The following is a 23,259-nucleotide window of genomic DNA, read 5'->3' on the forward strand; positions in this document are numbered from 1 at the left end:
CCTTCAGGCTCTCAGCGGTGGCTCTTAAAACGTCTCCCTTCAGCACCTGGAGTTTCTCTTAAAAACTGCTAATCCAAAAAGAAACAAGACCCACATTAGTTTCACTGCCTAGGTCTCAGCGGCGGCTGAGCGCTGTACCTCAGAGTCTCACGATCAAGTTCTGCCTTAAATTCCAGTTTGTGGTTTTGAGTTATTTACCTACCTGCGAATTCACTTCAGTTTTATTTTGAACTGTTGCACCCGGCCCTCTGCTAGAAAGGGTTTATTGCGGAGATTAGCAAAGGTTTTACATTGTGGGGCCTAAGCAGTCTGTCTCGCAACCAGTATGGAAGTACCATCTGTTACACGCTCAGTTCATGGCTGCGGTACCGCGGTGGGCAGGTGTATGGATTTTGTTGATGCGATGAACGTTACCCAACAGGTAACATCCAAGGTGGGACTCCTCTCTTTTTTTAGAAATTTGGTGGAAGGTATCAGGTCACTCACTTCCTTTTTCAGCAAAGAGGGCTTTTATAATTTTATCCAATATCACCCAATTCTTGCTCAGCTTCAGATTATTTCTGTGTCTACTACCTTGCATAACCAGACAAGGAGGGAACCTGAAAGCTTGTCTCCAGAGTGCCATGATAGCTGCGTTTTCTAGGTGGCAGTCTGAAGTCTCCTAAGGCTTGCGATCTGTATCAAAGTGTAAACCAAGGAGATGGTCTTTACCAATCATTAACAGCAAGGCTGGCACAAAGGGCTAAGTCTAGTAATTGTACTTAAAAAAAAAATAAATTAACAACTCTGACTGTAGGCTCGGTTCAGCCTCACCAGCCGTGACATGTCCTTTCTTGCACGCAGCAACAAAAATAGACCCAAGTACTGAAAGAGAGGGGAAAAAAAAGAAATAAAAGAAAACCCAATTTGTTCCCTATTAAGCTGCTGAAAAGCTTAAACCCATTTCTGTTCCAGTTAGTAGCTAAGTGAAAATGTAACTGCTTTATATATTTCACTAGAATTAAACTTAAACCTACAGAATTAGGTTTATTAATTTCTGTCAGTGCTCAATGGGGAAATAAGAGTGCCCATTCATTAAGGATACACAATTACTGCAGACAAAAATGAAGCACAGTGCTATTAACCATAATAAAAATGTTGAACACTGTGGAAATTTTCATTAAATAGAATCTATTCCTTATATGACTCTACTTAATCCTTTCTGTCTTTCCCCCCCCCCACCTTTGTGTTCTCCAGCTCATTTTATTTTATTACTTAGCTTTTATGTATGTTTCTTAATGTAATTATGATTAAATATTTTTTGGTAGTAAACAGTATTATTTCATTAAAAAAATCTGTCCCCACGCTTACTTCAGTGAAAAGTAGTCTTTGGAAAACAATGCAAGCACTAAGTAGAGTTTCATTATTATTTTAGCTCATGAGCATAAAAGAGAAACCCACAGCAAATAAGAAAGAAAACTGTATCAGCCCATCCACAAAAATGTGGTTGACTTCATGGAGCAGATCCATAGGTGGAGTACGCTGGGGGACCGGCATAAATCCACTGGAATCAACTGAAAATCAAAATGGTGGTTAAGTCAGAAACCAAATAAATATTCTAGAAAGACTGAATGTCTTGAGGCCTTGCTAAAAACATTTAAGTCAAAATAGTTCTTTATGAAGAAAATAGTCTCAGATTTTCAGTATCTTCACATAACACTTTGGGAAGTCACGGATCCCCCATGTAGACTCTGAATTCTTTGTAACAAACTATATGTCATCTGAGGGACACAGCTTTAATTGCTTGAGAAGGATCATCAGTTAGTAACTATAATATGGATTAGCTGATGACTTCAACTCTTGAAACTCTATTGAAGCCAATGGGATTATGATCATTTCCAATAAATAAAGGCTTATCTCCAGATGAGTTAAAAACGAATGTGACAGTGCCTGGTTCAGAGGATGACCTGTATTTCTTGCATAGAAGTAAATGAATAATAAATAACTATGCCCTGTTGATCAAAGATATTTATTTAACCTGAGGGCTACATTATTAAAGACCTCCTTAGGAATGTCAAAGAGGATTTTGCTCATGTTCTCGTACTCCAGGGTCCTAGGCAGTTTTCAGATTGTCAGTGCTGGACCCACAGCTCCAGCATACTGATAAGTAAAGCCTGTAAGGCTTGGGGAGTAGACCCACAGAGAGACTTGGTCTGGTGGGGCCTGGGGAGGAAGGGATGAGGTGAACCTCAGAGTTCATATTAGGCAAAGGAGATGCTGGATTTGTGGACTCCAGGTTGAACTTTTACCTTGGATGACAGGCATCATTACAAGAACTCGCTAAAACCACACTCAGCATTGTCATTGTTTTGGATTTCAGAGCCATGCTCCAGAAGGCGAGAGGCTTCTCTCTAGAGCAGTTGGGCCTTCGTTTTGTCTGGAGTCATTTAAAATGTCCTGATATAATAAATTAAGGGGATGGACAGGAAACGATGTGACTCTACTGTATTTGAGCTATGTGGGGTAAGTTACCCCAGTCCAGCCAGGAGCATGGACCTTCTGGGGTAAGACTTCTGCTCTTCTGTGGGTGCTCCCAGGTCTCAGTGCAGGATTGCAGCTGACTCACTGTAACTTGTTGTTTGTACTGTTCTGTGGATGCAATCAAATGCGAGCATGAAAGATTTTTGACCAACTAGCTGATTTATAGGGACAAATGACTCTTGTGCTCACAAACAAGGTGGTCTGACTGCTGCCATTTGCACTTATGAAGGATTGTATCAAAAGCCTTTTCAGAGTTGGTCAGACAGGTTATTTATAGATCTTTTTCTTGGATGACCTGATTGATGATATGCAGATGGTCAAGGGGGCATTAGCTTATTCTAAAGCCTTATTGTGTCCAGAGCTGTTGGAAGTCTAGTTGCTTATTTCTCTCTATTAATAGCACCTTTCAATTTGGGCCTTGGTTGCAGGCTTGAGTGTTCTGATAGCTTCTGTTTCTTTATCCCATCTCACCAGGGAGCTGAATGGGACACTTGTTTGGCTTTCTGGCATTTAAAAACTGGAAAAAAAGGCACCCTGAGATAGAAAAGATGGGAAATCACCGTTTCTGTCCACCTCCACATCCACCAATAACAGCATGAAACGCTCTTTCTGTGGTACGGTCCTGTATTGCTGCTGTAGGACTCATTTCCACGTTGGGATGTCCTCTGCAGTCACAGCTCTGAATCAAAGAGAAATTGCCATGACCTTTCTAGTTCTTGGATTTAATAATGGAAGAAGCGAGGTGTGGAAACGTATAGATGGATTACAGCCAAAATAGGCTGTTTTCTGAATAGACCTAGACTACTTAGCATTCAGTAAACAGCTTTAATACAGGACAGTAAAAACTGCCTATGCGCTTATTACCTTGATATGGTTAACTAGTCAGAGTGTAACCACAGAAATATGAGTGCATTTCAATAAACACACAAAATGGCTTCATTTTCAAAGTACAGTAGTTCCCCTAGGTATTCTAAAATCTATTCTTCTGTAGACAAATATTCATTTTCTTGCAGCATTAATTGTAGCATTGTTGCTGGTAATGTTTCCTGCATTATACTCAGCTGCCTCATACTGTGGATAAGAGAAATCAGATTGAGAGCAAGAACAGAAAATACTAAGATTGCAGCTGCATCTCCTGGGGAAATTATTGCCATTTCAAATGTCAGTCAGCCTGATTCATTATTAAGGGGGAGCACAAGACACCTCCTGCTTGAAATTGGTCTGCACAGAAATGGCAAGCTGCTTTTATTGTTACTATCCTGATGATGTAACATTATCAAAGTATGCGCAGGTTCTATTTCGTCTCCACTATAAGCATAACCTTTGGTGTCCTGGGTAGTGGCTAAATTAATCCACTCCTTCAGAACAATGCGATTTCAAACATGACAAAACCCTCCTGATGTTAAAGAACATTTATCTGCTTTACTTTCATTTGCATTTTCCATAAATTGAGTGGCAGGAAGTGTGAAACACCTGAAGTTCAAAGTCTCTGGAATACACAGATGTTGATTTTCATTATAGACTCCAAAGATTGGCTCCTAAGCAACACTGTGGAGATTTTTGTGTAACTTAACCACCTTCCATTGGTGTGCTGGGACTCTGAGAACTCTCCAAAGAGCAATACAGTGGATTCCTGGAAGACTGGGAATGACTGGTGTGCCAGAGCGAGAACTGGAGTTATTGTCAAGTAACCTTTTTGATTATCTGGTGGGATATTTCCTTAGTTTGATTGGGTTTCTTTTTAAAGATGAAGTTGGAAAATATCATAGTGCTTTTGTTCTTTTAATACACCTCTGCCCGAAGATGTGTGTGTGTGTTGGCAACTGGAACCGTTGGTTGATCTTCTCTTACTATATCTATATTCTCTTACTACACCTATGATGCACAGCAGCGTGTGTACTTCATGCTCCCACGTGCCTTCGCTTACGCTGCCTGCTCGGATTTTCTCCTCTGACAAAAATGAAGGAATGAAAACGCCTTAATATACATTCACTGCAATGAATGCTGGGTTTTTTTCTCTGGGGTTTTCGTGAGTATTGCCCTACTAAACGTTCACACAGCATCTTGTGGCATCTCTGACTAGAAATCTTTTTGTGAAGCAGACCTGTGGCTGGGTGCACTTGAGTGAAGTATTTCATACTTAGTGTTATGTCGAGCAGTCTTGGTACTGGTATTCACGAGATTATGTAGCCTTTTTTTTTTACCCAGTGGGGAAAGCTGCCCGTTTAACCTGTCACTTCACGTCCAAATAGTCATGCATGATGCTTCCTGTGGGTACCATTCAACACAGCATTGGCACGAGATTTGCTTCCCTCCAACAAAGCGAAGTCCATGGCTTAAAATTCCAGCCCTCCCTTTACCACCTACACCTAAGCAGTCAGTGAACCCCATCTCATCTTAACGCATATAAAAATGGGTATTATTGTTTATTGCCTATTAAGTGGAAAGATTGCCTTGTCATCCTGCAGTTTCACCTCTTCTGTTTTCCCCTGTGGAAGGAGACATTTAAATTGAAACCTTTGGATTGGAGGTACAGAGGAAATAAAGCAAGCCACCAGTGACACAATTTCTGAGCATCTCCATGTGAAGTTTAAACAGTTTCTGATTGCCTGGCATCTTACATGTAGATATAATGCAAATACTGTGTTTGAATTGACTAATAAATTTGTAGCAGGTGGAGAAGAAGGCAGAACTAAAATCCACTCACTCTGTGGTACCATTTATCAGTATTTCCCATTTTTCCATTCTTCTTTTTATCAGAGAATTCCGAAGGGTAATTTCAAGCAAGATAGATACAGAGCTGCTTTGTCACTAATGGCAGTGGAAAATTGTCTTCTTCGCTTGTCTTCAAACTCATGGCTTCGCCTGGAAAAATCCCTGCCAATGGTCCTGAAGGATTAACAGTGGTGTGAAATCTCACCTTGCATAAGAAATAAATCTTGCTCACTTTGTCACTTCTGCGTGATTTCATGATCGTGAGTATTGACTTCTCCTGTCAGACGTTTAGGCGGTATATGCAGACAGATGTCTGTATCAATCATGGGAGCAGTCTTGAGGACATGACCCATGCACTCAACACAATTGTGGCCAGGTCAACTTTGCACTTCAGTGATCCTCAGCAGGTCGTTCAGGCCAATTTAAGTCTACCCAGACGGCCTGTAGTCCCTGGAAACCATTATAGGATACAAGAATTAGTTTATTCTTTAACGTACAAAGCAAGGACGGTATTTCCTTTATTTAGTGTAGCCAGAGTGGAGCGCTATTAAAATTGGTAAGTTTGGTAGGTGTGCTTCTTTAGCTTGAAAAGGCAATAAAAATGCTAAGTGCAAGCAAGGTTGCGTGCTTGTCCTTTTTTTTCAAAACCTTGTCGTGATGATCTTGGTTACCTTGCAATGCTTTGCAGTTAAATCATCCAAAGGGAGTGATGCAACAGCAGACATGTGCAGAACCTGCTTGAGCGGCACACAAAATTGCTGCGTTAGTTCGTGGGGATGAGTCAGAGAAGGAAGTCACTGGAAGAGTATTGCACAAAGCATAAAGAATCTGAGGTAAAAAATGCGAAGAAGAGCGTTAGGAGTGAGGACGCTGGATCTTTATATACAGATAAAATAGTGCTGAAATGCTGATGAAGTGAACATCATTTCAGAGCGCATGAAACCTACAATTTACATCAACTAAATGTGAAGAGGGAAAAGAACAAACAGAAACCGTTATGGAAACAAGTTCAGCCATATTTGTAAAGAAGCAAATCTTGTGATGGCGCGTGCACGTATTTTAGTGCATGCTCTGCAGCATGAGAACATTTACTTCTATTTGCAAGTCTGTAATTTGCATATTTGTTCCAAATAATGATCAAAAAAGAGCTAGCTTGTGAAGTACTTGTCCATCTACTTTCCTTCGTTGATGACGATCTGGAATTGGAGTGGCTTCCTGCCATAAAGGTGTAAATGTAGAGAGTATCCAAGGTCAATTATTGCTACAGCTGAATCTCTCCATTTGGGGCTTTTTCATAAATAGTGTTCTGAAAGGATTCAACTTGTGCTGAAGAAACTATTTCAATCCATTAATTCAGTGGTGTGCACGGGGCTGGCTGCTGGAGATGCAGCTCAAGCACGTTCTTGCCCGTTGCATATTCCCGTTGGTCCTTGTCTCATTCAGACGGCAGTTGATTTTGCTCTAACCTCTGGAGAGTGGGCTGACCCAAGCAAAAGCATTACTTGTTTCTCTGCTGTCGTTTTCTGCAGGGCAAAATCACCTCCTCTCTGATTTTGCTGCGAAAAGACTCATGTTCCCCAGCAGTGCTTTCCGCTTGGGAATTTGTCTGACCGGACCCAAAGCAACACGGACACGGTGGTGAGGAGAGCACTGGCGAGGCTTCAGAAGAGCCAGAAGACCTCTCCATGGCCATTGAGGGGCTTTGACACCTTTACAAATATTTTTAAAAATGCATGAAAGCTTTGAGTTTTTCTTCTCTGAAACAGTGCAAAGCAGTCACGAAGGCCTGGGGTCAGTCGTTCCCCTCACGCAAGAAGTGAGCAGCATTATCAGTAACAAAACATTTCCAAATCCTCCTTTTTCCGATTGAACGAAGCTGCAGACCAGTATCTTCCAAGTGACACCAAGTAGGCAGTAATCCCTTCTGTCTTTACAGTGTTGGAGAGAAATATTGAAATGGTTGGGGTTGTAAAATTCGCCTGAGAAGTTTCTTTGTAAAACAGGTCTATCTTATCAGTGCAAAACAGCGTATCAGTTTCTGCAGGACAGGATATTTAAAAGAGTCCTACAAAATGTTAATGCAGTTTTTTTAATCCCAATGTGGGAAAGCTGAGGCTGGCTTTGATTTCTGCCCGAGAAGGAGGAGATCGCAAAGCGAAGGGATTGCTGCATTGCTGGAAAAAAGAGCGGCGATCATTTTCAGAACCTACTGCCAGATGTTATGAGAAATACATGTGAATATTGAGTGTATGCTCAGCTTGCTTTGAAAAGTTGAGGACAGAGGACAAATGTATTTTTTACAAGCACCTCAGAAGGCTGGCTGTGCTTTACTTCAACAACGACACTACCGGCAACCAGAGCAATTGCAAGAATAGTGATTCTAAAAGTCACGGAAAGCTTCTTTACCTGATTGTTTTCACATCAGGCAAGATGAGGCAAATAGCGAGCAATTAACAAAATGTTTGCAGAAAACTGAAATAAAAATAATAAAAACGTCCCTGCTTTAGCTCGGTTTTCCAGGCAAGTGAGGGAATACAATGAAGAATTTTTGTTCGCTGGCTCAAAAATCAGAACTGGAAAGCAGAAGTGAGCTAATATTCATGGAATAAAAAATATGAGTGTTTCTTTCAAAGTTTAAAAATTAATTTCAGTGTGAGACACCTGAAAATAATCTGCTTTTGGAAACGAGGGTGTTTGTAGTATATCAAATAAAATATCTCTCTTGGATTTTTTTTTTCCTGTGGTCACATTGTTTAAAAGCTTTTTAATTTATGTTGTTGTTCTGGCAAAAAAAAAGATGAAATTGATGAAAAATTATGGCTGACAATGCAAGTTGGAATGAATAACTACAGATATATGTTGATTTTAGCCGTTGATTTTGAATGGCAATAAATCTTGAATTCTACCAGCCCAACTTATGGGAGGCTTTCAGCGCAGTCAACCACAAAATGCAGTTGAACCACTCACATAACATAATTAGAGCAGATGCTGGTATAACATGCAACTGCTGTTCACGCGTTATTGTGTGAAATCCTGCCTTTCCTGTTTATTTGGGGTTTGTTGTTTTTTTTTCTTCCTCCACTAATACTGAGACAGCTTTTAGAAACGCTCCATTAAAAGCTGGGAAGGACCGTGCTATTTTTTCCCAGGAGCAGCCCGGGACGATTTTGTGACTCTGTGCATGTGTGTGATCTGTTCTGTGCAGCGTATTTTAAAAAAGGAAAGGAAATTTTTTGCTGGGGATGAGGGACATATAAGTGGGCAGCATCAGGAACACCGAGAAGCATTGTGATTGAATACAGATTGCACTGAGAAATACAGGTTTCATAAGTTTCTAACCTGCGAATGGGCCTGGCATTTGCTGCTTTTCTACCATTCCCTTCCCAAACGTCTCTGTTTTGATGGGTTGAACTGTAAACTAAGCTGCGCAGAGGGCTGGAAACTCCTTTTCCAGTATCTTATGTAGCAGAATGGGGCCCCGGTCTTGGTTGAGAGATCGTCAGTACTGTGATTTAAATAAAAAGTAAACAGAATGAACATAAGTAGGGGAGGGGTTCATAAATTCATCTCACTGAATACAGAGTGGGGTGTTTTTCGCTTTTTTTTCTTCTGGATTTGTTGGAAATGGTTTGAAATGAAGCTCTCCAGCTGACAGAATACCCTTCAGCGTTAGCTATTTAAAAACTTTCCCTGAAATGGAGTGAAATAAGTTTGTTATTTATGAAGTTCATCTCACAAGTTCCCAATTTGGTGAAAACAGTTTTATTTTGCTTCACATTTAAAACCTGCAAATAGCTGAGTTAATTTAACTAAAATGAGCGTTCTCAAGATGACCCGTAAAGAGGAAAAAAAAATCCGACCCAACCGTACTTTAATCTAGAAACCATTAATGCCTTCTTGACACATGTATTATTGTAGGGCTCAGAAAAAATAAACAGTTTATGTAGAAGATTAAGAGACAGTTTGGATTTTGCTTTTGACATATCTTGTCTCCAAATCTTAGCTGAGGATTTATTAGAACACTATCATGTCAAAGCTACCTCATTTATATGATAACACATCTGTAATGTTTTACAAGTGCAGCAGTCCTCGTTCAGAATGTTGCTTTTTAAGTCCTAAATTACAGTACCTGGAGAGGTATGCATAATTATAGTGCATGTTAGCAAATGATAGGATGCATTTTCCCCTAGGCTCTCTGCATTAATCATCGGCAGAGTGGGTGCAATAAAATCATAATTGCTTCTTCAAAAGTTATAATCTAACTTATACAACTTTAAGTTAGTTGTATGGCAATATGATATCGACTGTCATGTAGCAAGCCCGTTTCCTTCATTTCCTTAAAATTAAGGCAGTGTTGCTCGGTGGTGAACTGTAATTAGCATCATTTTCATTTACAGATTTCGGTTTTAGATCCTGAGTGAGTGCAGGATGGTGTAAGCTCTGAGCTTGATGAAACGATGCTGATTTACATGCGCCAAGGGCGTCTGGGCTGATCTCTGCTTATTTGTTAGGCGGCTTGCCGTCACCCGGGTGGATGATTAACCTCTTCTGTCTCCTTAACTAGCAATTGTATCTGCAGAAAAGACCGCGTTAAGGAAAGGCGTTATTTTACATAAGAATCCTGGTTAGCATTCTTTTGCTGAAGTATTTGCTTCGCGAGAGGAAGAGGAGCGGGAGGGTTCTGCTGGCGAGGGCTGCGGGAGGTCGGGCACCCTCCATCGCCAGAGCCTGCTCAGGTAGCTTCCCGGTGTCGGCACTGACGACGGTTTGACCTCACCGTGATTCAGTTCAGAGATTTAAACTGGCAGGCAACTGAGTCCCGCCCCCTCTCCTCGGTTGAATAGTTTTGTGCTAGTTTTGCTTCCTGAATTCCCTCATTTTCTTGTCAGATGAACGCCAGTGACCCTGTGTGAGGCTGGGTAATAGGTGAGCGTAGGATGGAATCATTTAAAGATACTTACATTAACTGTCATAAACCCAAGCCTACAATCAAAGATCAAAGCAAACCTTTAATTATTTAGGAAACATCACTGATTTAATCAATACGACTTACAAAAACAAATGTTTAACTCTAATTCATCACCTCTTAAGCTGATACATATGCACGCACACATGGATGCATGACATGCATATGTACACACTCACACACGTGTGTGTGTGTATGTATATATATAAAAATGTATATATATATACACACATAAAATCAAGTTTTTGTTCTTTGAAGGTTGGCCAACTTTTCGGTGTGGTTGCAACAGCTGTGTATAAAGGCATGTCCACAGGGCCTGTTGCAGAGTATGTGTTCCCAAAGGACTTCGGGAGGGTAATGGATGTGATAACAAAGCAAGTTTTTTCAGCTTTGCACAATCTTATTCCTTAAGATCAGGTCTGTAAATTAAGATCTAAACCTACGTATTGAAGGCTGGATCCTGCAAGTGAGGCATTCTGGCTCCAGTCCAGTAAAGCACTTAAATATGTGTCTTAACATTAGGTGCATGACTTGTTATGGTATGACTTCAAAGGGACTTCTTTTGCTTAAAATTAAGCACATGCTTAAACACTAAGTTATATATTTGAATGAGCCACTGCCGGAGAGCTCAGCATCTTGTTTCTTCACTGAGCGTGTATAATCATAAAGAAAAAAAACAACCCCAAAACAGTAGCCTCCGCCTTTTCTAAATAGTGTTTCCATTGTTGTTCTGCGCCTGATTTGCACGGAAGCGTGGAAGCTCACGCGTCTTCCCAGACCTCTAAACACCCGGAGGAAGGTGCTCAACGTGGCAGGAGTTGTAACATGGAGGTCAGTGGAGGAGCTCCCTGCTCATCGCTGCTCTCAGCACTAGCAGTCTCCTGCCGAACGTCTCGTTCACAGCCTCTCCCTTGGCCGTGGGCAGAGGGAGCCAAGGCTGTGGCGATCCCTCCCGACATCCAGAGATGCCGTCGGTACGTGAAGGCATATCCCCAGGTTGCAAGGTACATGCAAGTTACGCTCAACCACTGCTTACGTCCAGTTTTGCCCTTCTGCAGTTCTGGTTCATTAGCATGGCAATTACGTACTTTAATACTTAATTGCATGAGATTAAGCTGCACACTTGTAAAATGCATTCTGTTGCTAAACAGCCTCATACCTTAAAAGGGTTTCGAAGCATCCAAACAGAATGTGTTTCACACCAATTGAAATATTTGCTGAAATGCAGAAAATTGGAAAAGTTATTCTCTGCAGTTCACCATCTTGTTCAGTTTTTGAAGGAAACTGTCCTTGAAGATGCAAGGCTTTTATGCCAGAAATACAAAATACAATAAATAGAAAGCCCGGTAATATCCTACTAATCGGGGCATCTTCACTTAATTTTATAAAGCTTTTAAGTCTCTTGGAGATGTGTTTCACTCTGACTTGCTGGTGTTAATAACCAGTGCTATTAAGCAACCAAATTTCTCAAAGTTAAAAATAGTCTTTCGTTAGCTAACACGTGCCATGCAGTTGTGCATCTAAGCACCATGTACAGTTTGGGGGAAACTAATCTTAAAAAAAAAAAAAGATGTTGACATCATTTTTGCAGGCTGTAAAATCAGTGTTAAATTATTTTAAAATGCACCCCAAGTCACAGCAAGCTGCTGTGTATCAGGGCACACTGCCTCCTCCAAAACCATGCTTATCTTTAAATTTTCCTTTCGTAAACAGTTGGCAAATATGACATCAATTTAAGCTATAATGACCACATTTAATTTTCATTTTAAATTTATTCTGTTACTATGTATTGGTATCCCGGTGGATGCCAAGTCAGCCAGCCACAGGTCTGTTTCTCATTTATGCGTTGAACTTCTTTAGGTTAGACATGCTCAAGAGTCCTGGTTTAATGCATAACCCTAATTATAACTTAGAATTAAGCTACTGCTGACTGCAGCATTTTAGGCAGGGGAATCAAAGAATGTATCTAATGAAAAAAACACAACTCCACCCCTCACTAGAGCCTTATCTTTATACGTTTTTTTATGTTACTTTTTTTTTTTTTTTAGATTGAGTGCATAATACGGCTATAAAACAGCAGTTTAGATAATATAGTCAGCCTGTCAGTTTATATATGTCTACTCTGAGCTTAAGGGTTTTCTCTTTACTTTGAATTGGGCCTCACTTCTTATTAAAATGCTCCAAGCTTTTAAGAGATTGTAGTATCACAGACCAGTGATAGCTCAACATACTAATATATCATTATGTTGGACCTCTATCTGTGCCCTATAAAATTGCATTACTGTTTAAGCTGGTTGAAGTATTTTTGCAAAATGTTTGGGTTTTGATGAGAAATGCCTTTTCAGCCACGTACAACTTTGATGAGGAAATTCCTAGAGTGTTCTGATAAAATTGGCTTTGGTTTTTTTATGGCAAAACTTTAAAAATCCAATTCAGAACGCTGTTCGATGAAGCTAGAAATACTGGGTTTCCCCTACGTTTTTATAGGAAGTGAGGTATTTTTAAGGGCAAGCTCTTGTAGTCATTTCAAACTTGTCTGAATTTCACATATTGGATTGAATTGGTGGTAACTCAATGGACGGGAAAGGTAGCGTGGTGTCGTCTGGGTCTTTACTCCCAGAACAAATCTGTTTGTATTAATAGAAGCAGGTTTTTAGAGGGGGAGATGATTAATTCCGAGCTGACGAGCCATGCTCCATGGGTCAGAAGGAAATGTAGCCTGGGGAGATGCCACAGTCATGAAAAGTAAGACCAAGAAGAAGACTGATGAGCTGGGAGGAGCATCGTGCTCCAGTGGCACTCCAGGAGAGTGTTACTAAAGCTCGAGTGAATAGCTGAGATCAGAGCAGCACCACGCAGGGACAGCCTGTATTAATTTGCACAAAGCCAAAACCTTCAGTGTGAGATGGGGAGCAAGTGAAAGTCATGGCAAGGTACCTTTGAGCACCAGCTTCTCCACCCTCCCTTTTCTAACGGTGCTGTTGGGCCAGGGAATCGCTCTCCTGCTCTCCAGGAATGCTTGGAGACACTGCGCCTAATTCTGCTCATTTTCACTGGCTTCACGCGAGGGTGACACCTCCATTTCCTTAGAATTAGCCCAGCCATGTGCTGGGCTGTGTGCTCGGAGATGACGATCCTTTGCCACTGAAATATGAGACTATGGGGTTTCATTCCTATAATGGTTCTTACGCTTGACTGCCGTCCGTAGGAGGCTAGTCAGTAAGAGTTATATGCTGCGTGATAAAATACTAATGTTTTTCTTCTTTGGGAGCAGCAAAATGAAAAAATTCTGGGCTTGTACTAACATTCCACTTGTTCTGCGTGGGCATTCAGCTGGACTGCCAGGAGCCGGTAACGTTTACGGTCCTGGTGTAAATGAAAGCAGACAGAAGCGATGGAGGAGCAGGCTGCGCCAGCGTGGGGGCTTGTCCACGCACAATAGTAGCATCAGTTCAGCTGCAAAATCCATTTAACTAAACCAGTGTCTGTCTCTGATTGGACACACTTAAATTGGTTTGTAACCAGCTTACATCGAATTAGTTTAAATCAGGAAGTTACCATAATGGCTGCATCAACCAGTAATTGTCTAGTTTTTGTATAAGATGGTTGCAAACCAGTAGCTTTTCCTTTGTGTCGGCTTTTGCACTGCTTTAGATTAAAAAACTGTTAAACCAGTGCAACTTTTGTGTGTAGGCCAGCCCTAAAGCCCCAAGTTCGTGTGAGCTGGGACGGGGAGCGCGCGGGGCTCTGTGGTGGCTGTGTGCCGCAGCACGTTCGCTTGAAACTAGTGAAAAAGAAGACGACAGACGCTTTAAAGCACGAATGGGACACAAGGCGCTCATTTTCCAAAACAGTTTATTGCTCTGTATGATGGAAAAATATGAGGTAAGGAAGTTCTGAACTCCTAGCTGTGACCCGGGGGGGTTTAATGAGCCGCCTTCACAAGCAGGGAGAGGTCAAAGACGAGCTGTCCGAGAGCTGCCCCCAGCCAGCGCCGTTCGTGTTGCGCTGCGCGACCCGGAGCAGCCGTGAGCCTCCTCTAGGTTGAATCAAAGGATAACAACACCCAGCAGGCAGCGAGGCCAGCGAGACGTATTCCATCTCTCGAGCTGCTCGGGATGGAGCTGGAACAGGAAGTGCTGCTTTTAATGTATGTTAATGGCAGTGCAGAGGTGTTTTGGAAAGGCGAGACCCTCTGGACGGCAAAAGCAGGCGGCTTGAAAGCGTGACATTGTGGAAACGAAGGCAACAGGAGAATGACACCGCAAGCGGGGTTATCTCAACATTTCTGCAACTAAAAATGGTCTAAATTGTTTTCCAAAATGAGCTTTTGCAGAGCAGAGAGAAAGCCTCTGATTTCAAGAGTTCCTAAAATACTTTTGGAATGAAACTCTCTGAAATGTTCTGTGGGTGTCGATCGCTGGAGTGCTCAGTAGTACTCAAGCTCTGAGTTCACACCATTAAAGCTTTGTCGACAGTACTGAAAGCAGCCCTCTAACACACTGAAGCAAGCTCAAGAGGCTGTATTTATGTTCTCAGGCTGACTTTAGGGCTGTCGCTGGCAAGTTGTCAATAAAAGAACTTATTAGGCAGGGAGACAGCTTGGAATGGAGAGTTGTTTCAGCAGTTCGCTTATGAATGGGACACAAAGGTGAACAGAATGAACTTTCTGCTCGTTTAGCAAACAGCAATACACCGGAGCATTTCTATCAAGGTAACTCTGTTCTGGATGCCCAGCAGTAGATGTGCCAGATAGCTTTTTCCTGAGAAGTGCTCCTTCTCCAGTTCTGCGAGTATATCTGCTAGAAACTATTTTATCCTGTAAGAAATAGAAGGGGAAATTGCTTTTCTGTTCTTCCCTCTTACTTTTTTTGAGCATGTGGAAGAGCAAGGCAGTACTGGTTTCTCAGCAATAGAAAATGTAACGATGCATTTCCCCTGAGTGAAGCTTTTGGACATTTTCATACTTCATAGAAGTGGGTTGAGATGCCGTGGTGAGGAGTATTGTACCCACCAGATAATCCTACTGGACCTGAGCGGAATGCCCTTTGGAATAACACTTCTGTTAAAGAGTAACTTGCAGAGAAACAGAAATAGCTGTGAGAAACAGTGCAAATCTGATGGCCAAAGGAAGAGCAGTGCTTGGAGAAAGGAGCAGTCTACTTTTGTAAGAAATGTATTTCTTGAAGTATGCAAACCGTCCTTAAAGACTGACGTGGTCCAAGTGAAAACCATGTGAAAGAGAAAATGAGTAGAGGAACGAACGGACCCCTAAGGGCTCTGACTGAAACCTAAATCACAATTTGTGGGAATCTTTCCTTCACTCCAGGTGGTTACGTGTTGGGCTAAGAGGAACTTTAATGATAAACCAAAGATGTGGAACTGGCTTACCACTTTTCATGTTGTGGCTCAACCCAAGGTATAGCTACAGCACCTGATGTATATGTGTGTGGTACCCTATCTGTAAGAGATGGATAGCTTTCCAGAAGCCCACTTAATGTAAATTTTAGTCAACCCACGGCTCTGAGAAGGACAGCAGATCTGATTATAGACATACAGTTTCTGGATCACGGTTGTGGTGCTTTGTTTTGTTTCACATTTTGCTAACACCAGTGGGGAGTCACCCCTCCTCGGTTCATACTAGCAGTGGTCTTGGCCTTTTTTGTTTGCAGCAGGAGGGCTGGTTGCCAACGTGCAGTTCTGAAGTCACATTTTCACTTGCATTCTGGGCAATACCTCCCACATTTTGGACTCTGCAGTACTCAGTGTAAATGGTTCCTTAGAGCTACTTTGGCAGCCAAAAAGAGCAATATTGTATTTAATTTCTGGCACTGCCACTTGCTGAATTGTCGACACAGCTGTAGCAGACCTCCAGGTCTGGATATATCTGGCTAAAGCAGAAGATTGCTACGTATCCTGATTGGACTCCATGTAACCCATGCCACTCAAGATCTGATCTGGGGAAGCCAAGCAGAAATGCGACTCCTCTCTGCCAAAGGCATTTCAGCAATGAATTCAACGTTGTTCTGGAGGAAAGGGGGGACAGAGGTGAATTCCTGGAGAAATTAGCCTTTGCAAGGCATGATGCCTTCTTCCAGTAGGGTCTACCAGAAAGCTCTGCTGTGTACAAGCCGAAGTTTTATTTTTTTATAACACCATCTGCAACTTTTGAGGAATAAAACCATCCCTGCCCCCAGCAACACATTTCTGCTTCCCCCTTGGGTCAGACACTAGTGTTCATGCAGCTGGGTAGTGTGATATATCAGGGGACTGATGTGGTTGAGATCTAATTGTGCATTTTTAAAATTTTTTTTTTTTTACTGTGCACAAAGGTAGTGGTGTGAACATGTTGGAGGCCTGGGAACCACTTGTTTCAGCAGCAGTAACCCTTGTTCACCTTGGCTTGGATCATATCCCTACCACAACATTAATAACCTAGCACGGTCAAAGAAAGAAAGAAATATGAAAAAGTACAGGGCATGTTTGCTATCAAGCTTCAACTTTTCCTCTCCTAGCATTGCCACCATGGTAGTCGATCTAATTTGTGTCCAAAATGAGCATTTGAGAATTCATCTTCTAGGCAGAAAGGGCCACCGCTTTCAAGACCATTTTCTGCCCCTAGAAGCCATCCAGGATAATTTATGCTGGTCCTCCATAAATTCAACCAGACAGGAGAAATCCCTTGAACACGGGAGTCTCCAGGAAGAATGTGTCCCTTGGCTTAGCTCGGCATGGATGGTGGCAGGCACTGTAATATACTGATGCTGACACTGACAAAAGTTCCTTAGAAGTCTGCTTCAGACTACAGTGCAGCCCATGCAAGAAAACTGTTGCTGGTTTAAAAAGTACTGCGCTGTTGGCAGTGGGTCCAAGCGAGTTAAGCTCCGTCATCTTGCTGCGATAAAGGAAGAAGATGGAGCTCCAGTCCGGGCTGGGCTCCATTTCCTACAACATCCAAATGCCTCGAGGTTCCCAGAGCGAAGTGTCTCGCAGGGTGCTGCTGGGATAAAGTTCCCTGAAGACCAAGCCAAGCGGTCACAGGAAGATGTTGGTGGGGTTGATTTGGGGCAGCAAAGCTGTTGGAGCTGAAGCGTGCTGGAAACAGAGCAGTGACCTACGTGGGGCCACCTGTCTGACATCCACCAGGAACAAGCAGGCTGAGAGAGTCCAGCGAGCCAGCCTGCTGTTACAGGGAATGATTTTGTCCTTTGGCCCAGACTACGGTGTATTAAAGTTTCTCTTTCCTGTGTTGAGAAGCGACACCAACACCGACCGTAAATTGCACTGCAGAACACCCTCGGCCTCATGAATCATCTGCTGTAATGCTTCAGGAATGGACAGGCAAGAGAGGTACTGCATGAAACGGGCATTTCTTGTGTTGTTCCCATACTTCCCGGCATACTCTGCCATGTGAATCTGCCCTCCCGAAATCCATAAAACCCGCAAGCAGGCTCTCAAACATTTAATTTGAAAGATCTCTGTTTAAATCGTTTTTGACTTGTGCCAGGGCAAGCCTGTCCTCCAGTTAATTATGTTCTAAGCACACAAAGAGAGCTAGTGAAAACAGTCGCTTCATAACCATTTTCTTTCTGTAAACTCAGAGTACTTAGATCTGCATCATTTAGTCATAATAGAGCCATATGCATGCAGCTTAACTTTTCTGGAAACCAAAATTAGCTAGAAGACGTTTTGGCCTATGTCTGAAATGCTTGTGTAGGGGGAAAAGTGCTTTGAGCGCTCCAAATGGGTATGAGCTCCCAGACCTTGGAGGAGCGGAGAAGAATTCATGTCAGGAACGTTCCCCACCTCTGCACTGGCCACACTGCAACAAATACGTCCTCGATGCGATTTTCAAGTGAAGTTTCCTGCCTGGTGGGGTGGTTAAGTAGCACAAAGAAGCTAAAAGAGGGATAAGCTGCTGGATGTAGGGCAAAGATTAATCTCGGTTTTGGGCAGTTTTTGGGATGGGTATGCCCGGTCTAGGGAAAGTTATTTTAGCTGTTTCAACATGACTCTAAAATAGAGCAGAGGAACATTTCTTTATGAGACATTTGTATATTTTGCACATGTTTGGAAAAAAAAAATAATAGCCTTAATAACATTCAAACCTATTTACCTAACTAGGCAGTGCTTTAATTTGCGTGTGGGTTTAGATATATCGCTGGGTACCTTGAGAACTGTGTCTAAGGCACATGCCCCAGTCGTTGTCTTAAAAATGAGTAGTGAACAGCCACAGGAATGATTACATGCAGAGGAGATGGCTGTAGCACACCCACCAGAAGCTGCAGGGCTTGGTGCTGAGCTTGCAGTTGTGTCTTGCCAGCGGGACTTCGCAGCAGTCACAGCGGCTTTATTCCGCTGGGAGCAGCGTCTGAGTCAATCCAGCCTCTTCTGCTGCTCTTTGATACCCAGCAGTGCTTCTCTGCCAGAATCCCAACCCATGGAGAGAGAGAGGATGGTGAAACCATAGGGCATTCCAAAAAGTTCCTAAAAAGCTTTGGATAAGCTTAAGGAAACAGTGTAATAATCTCTTGATAGATATCTTGCTACCACCCCGCTTTCCTGTATTAAAGATGTCAAAACTTGCTGAGAAAACCTTTAAGAGAATTTACCAATATGGCTTTAGTTTCCAAAATACTAGTTACTAACAGGGCAGATACTCTTGAGTGTTACATGGATGAAACTATTAATTAAAGGTCACTTACAGAACTCTCTGTGGCTACAGAATTGCAACACAAATTTGCAGAGGAAATAAACATTAAAGGCTGCAGCCCATCTTGCAGCCAGCTGTTGGCCACCAGCTGAATACTCCCTCGCAGGGATAATGCGGAACATACCTTGGTCAGAATAAAAGGCATATTTTTGGGATCCCCTCATTTGGGTGGGATTCTACTAATTTTTACAGTAATTCTTTGCCCAGCTCTCAGTTCAAGAGACTTAATGAATTTTCCTCTGGCCAATGTGGCTTTTTGTCATCCAAACAGCCTCCAGCCTGCGCGGCTGAGCCGGTCCTGCCAGAGGCAGGGATTCCTGTACGCGGCCGGTCACACGCAGCTCTGGCACGGGGGACCGGTGACAACCGAGGCTCCTTTAAATGAAGAAGGGAAAAGGAGTGAGTGGAGGACGGGAGGATGAGGAGGGAGAGGAAGTCGGTGAGAGAGGAAGGGAGAGTAAAGCCAGGGAAGGGAAGCTGTTTGCAAATGCATTTATCCCTTCTCAGGAAGTTCGTTCTAGGAGCAGCCCCAGAAGGTAGTGCTGGTAACTGATGCTACCTGGGCTAGGTCTCACTCGCTGTCTTGCTGACATGGATCAGGAAATTAAACCCCCTCTCTCTTGCCAGTGCTCCTGAATATCGATTCCTAATTCCACAACCTGGCCATTATTTGAAACTAAAGCTTGCCGCAAAGGAGAGTGTTAAAACACAGGTCAAGGACAAGCTTGCCCTCCATGCCTGCAGCAACTTACCAAGTGCTTTGTGAAAGCCAGTTTGCCATGAATGGATGGGGGGAAAAAAATAAAGCATATTCAGCATGAATAAAACATGACAGTGATGTGCTAGCAAGCTGTGATCTATTTTGACTGTGATAACAGTGTAAACCTCAATGGGTGAGGACAAGAGCACGGTGCTCTGAAACCATGAAGTCAGCTTAACGTGACCACGGTCCACTCCAACCTCTCTGTCCCTCCTGCCGGTGCCCCGCGATGTGCTGTGACTGTGATGTGCATCCAGAGAGAGCGAAGTGACACATGAGCATGGCGTGACAGCAGTGCCAGAAAAGATTTGGTGCTTGCCGTTCGTGGCCAGTTAGCCGTGTGAATGCAGAATGTATGGGGCAGTTTGTAAAGAGCTGGTAGGAATCATTTGTATGAATGGTTTTGACTGAAGAGCATTTGGGTTTGAATATACGATACAGATTCGTGCTGTAGCAAGCCTCGGTAAACATTCAGTTGCCACAGCTGTTGGCTGGAAGATTCACCTTATTTAAAGCGCTTTCTGATATTTGATGCTGCCCTTTTTTGTCTTCGCTTAATACCGTGCAACACTGACGGATTATTAACCGAGCTACGTATGAAGATCGATATAATATAAAGATCAACGTGTCCTTGAGTTTAGTGCACATAATTTTATAGGGAAGTGCTTTTTCCCCTCTCCATTTGGCTTGATTATTCAAGAGTTCTTTAACCACTACAACAGAATCCTTTTCAGAAGAAGAGCGTTTTTCTTTCACCCTAGTTGCTATGAGAACATGAATCATCTCTTTAGCACAATAGCAACAACTGTAGTGCTTAAGTGCATCCACTGATTTTTTACTGTTTGTTCTTTGCTCTCAACAAGATAAGCTGTTGTTATTTCTTTCTTCTTGAACAAGCATAACATGATTGCTGAAGTAGTAGGAATAATTGGACCAAATAGTGAGGCGGTTAATGTAAACAGAAAGAATTCATCTCTTTCAAGTACAGTAAATTGTCCTCCAAAAATATGGAAATCTTGTCTATTTCTTGTTGTGCCCTAGAGCAAATTTTGTTGAGTTTGTTGTCACATCATTATTTTCGGACTCTGTGAAATTGCTAATGAGGAACAGGCTGCTTTCATTGGAATAGTTGTGTGTGTTTAAGGCTGTGATGAGATGGATATAGACCGAGGCTGAATCGCTGGCACAGGAAAGGTTAATGTTCTCCTTGAACTAAACATCTACCACAGGTGCCAGTTATCACCAAAATTGTTGCCAGGGAGCCCGGTTGTGGGCGGGTGGCTCTGGCTACAGCTGCAGTGAATTAGCTCCTGAGAAAGAGGGTATAAACCCTGTAATCTGCTCTCTGAGGCTTTTTTTGGTAGCTGCCATGGGAGTGAGTTCTGCAGTGGAGGAAGAAGATATCAAGAACTATTTTGCTGGATCATTAAGACCCTGAGCTGTTGCTTTAGATGACCTGCTTTTGGAAATTGTAAGCATGCTTTTCAATTTCTTGAGTAGCCTTCCTCTGAGAGGGAGGATTTTTGAGTGCACTTGGTATATTCATTTTAGGCTACTCTTTTGTTTGCTCTGTACCCGCTGTTAAAGGCAGTATTTTCACAACATTAAGTCAGCTTGAGCAAATGGCTTCTCTGGAGAAGGATTGTACAAAAACAAAGGGTGATGGACTTGTCTTGGTGTTTGCTAACCATCGCCTGCCTCCCCAAAGCCTTCCTTTGCACCTCCTAGTCTTTAACTCCAAAGGTGTTTGTGGAAAGCAACGTTGTTTGTAGATGAGAGAGGTGGGTATCTGTGTCAAGTGGAAGAGAAATGTGTTCTAGATGGGATGAGACAAGAGGTTGTGAGAAGTTTGTGAAAGCACTTAAATGATTTGAGGCCAGTGGCTCTTGCTGGAACTTGTGTGCCTGACTTAAAGATGCTTCTGTTCAGTCCTTGTTTGGCACCTGTGGTTCATAAAATATATGGCCCCTTTTAAAGACAGGAATAAATGCTATGCAAATATGTCTAGACAGGTGAGATGGCTGGTGATCAGTTGAGACAATTTTCCCAACAGCCCTCTCAAATTTTAATTATTTATAGATCTGTAAGTACATACTAGGCACTTCTGTAGCCCAGGTGAATTAGAATGGAAAAAATGAAAGCTTATATTCAACCAGCGTTTTCAACAGTATCAAATTATTATGCCAATAAAAAGTGTATAATCTCTTCAAGACCAAACAGGCGTTTGATGTGCTGATTCTGATTTGGAAAAAAAAAAAAAAGCTGAATGATTGTTATCTGGTACTTGTAGCTTTGAATAGATAAAAGCAATGGCCCAGACCTTGGTTAAAGTAAATTAATATAACTCCATTGACTTCAGGGAAGCAGCGTGGATTTATACCAAGTGATGAATCTGTTCTTACTGCTTGATAAAAATCTAGAGATTAGGCTTCTTCATCAATTTTTGTCTAAGAACTAAAGAAGAAAAAGATAATGGGGCTACAAGTAGGGATATGATTCAGTGTTATTTTGATCTTAAACTTCTAACCTCAGGGGAAAGAGGTCTGAATACTTGGCATGGATCTTCCTTAAGTTTGATGAACGGCTTTACCATTGTATTTAATTGTTTCCAGCTAGTATTATACTGAACTAAACTAAGATTATATGCAATTAAGCAAAAGAAGAGTATTGTTCAGAGTGCCTCATTAATTTGTATTATGTTGTTAATGTAGGGTAATCCACTAACATTACTTAAACATAAAAATACCTAGGTAATCTGGTAGACCACACTAAGCTTGTAATCACTCTTTTTTGGATGCTTCCTGAAAATAACTAGGACCTGATTAAGCTATTTTTATATGTTGTGTTTTTTATGGGGGAAAAAAAATAATCTTGAGGCTCCCATTGCCTCAACAGCAAGAAGACAGCAGAAGCTCTAATGCATAGGCAAGCAGTGATATTAATGGAAATAAAATATATCAAGAAATAGTCCGTATTTGGTAGCAAAACCAATTTCTTGGCGTTAACTTGATTTTGATGGCTTAGTCATAATTTGTGAAAGTTGCCCTCAAAGAGGTGTAGAATCATAAGGAGATTTATAGAGAATCTAGTGAAATGTGGCACTGTTACTCTTGACTGATTATGAATCACAATCTACTGTCAGGGATGTGGGTATCTTTTTTCTGGGATTTGGTGAAAACTAGGTTTTGGGAACTAGGTAATTGCTTTTAGTGTGGGCCTTGTTATGTCTCATCAAAATGAGCAGCGAAACTCCAGCTAGTTTCTAAGGAAGCGGGTCTGATCTTGATGGTCCTCTTTGCAGGCAAATTCCTTGGGGCAGGTCACGTTTTATGCAGTTGTATGGAAATTTGGGTAGGCAAAGATTATGTCACAAAGCTCTGATAACCTTTCCTTATGGCAAATGAAGATCAGTGGCTGACTGCAACAAAAGGTATTTTAAGAAAATTGTGAAGTCCTGCAACCACTTTGTTTCATAAATACATAGTGCCTCCCATCATTTAAGACCCATTTTCAAAAACTTCTCTTTAAAATTAGCCATTAAGAACGTTGTTTCGGGCCTAAACCATATTTGAGTGGATATTAACT

At 42.0% G+C, this 23,259-nt stretch overlaps 1 long non-coding RNA gene across 3 annotated transcripts in view; it reads left to right on the top strand.

Moving 5' to 3' along the window:
• LOC141741798 (uncharacterized) overlaps positions 1–23,259 on the top strand; it is a 201,610-nt gene that overhangs the window by 23,370 nt on the left and 154,981 nt on the right. For 2 of the 3 annotated variants that reach the window (XR_012586473.1, XR_012586472.1), the window contains exon 1: positions 21,039–21,145. The exons of the other annotated variant lie outside the window; for it this stretch is intronic. This is a non-coding gene — a long non-coding RNA (uncharacterized LOC141741798). Of the gene's footprint in view, positions 1–21,038; positions 21,146–23,259 lie in introns of those variants that run through there. 3 annotated transcript variants of the gene reach the window in all.

The sequence above is a fragment of the Larus michahellis genome, chromosome 4 (assembly GCF_964199755.1).
Source record: "Larus michahellis chromosome 4, bLarMic1.1, whole genome shotgun sequence".
In the NCBI taxonomy this organism is placed as follows: Eukaryota; Metazoa; Chordata; class Aves; order Charadriiformes; family Laridae; genus Larus; species Larus michahellis.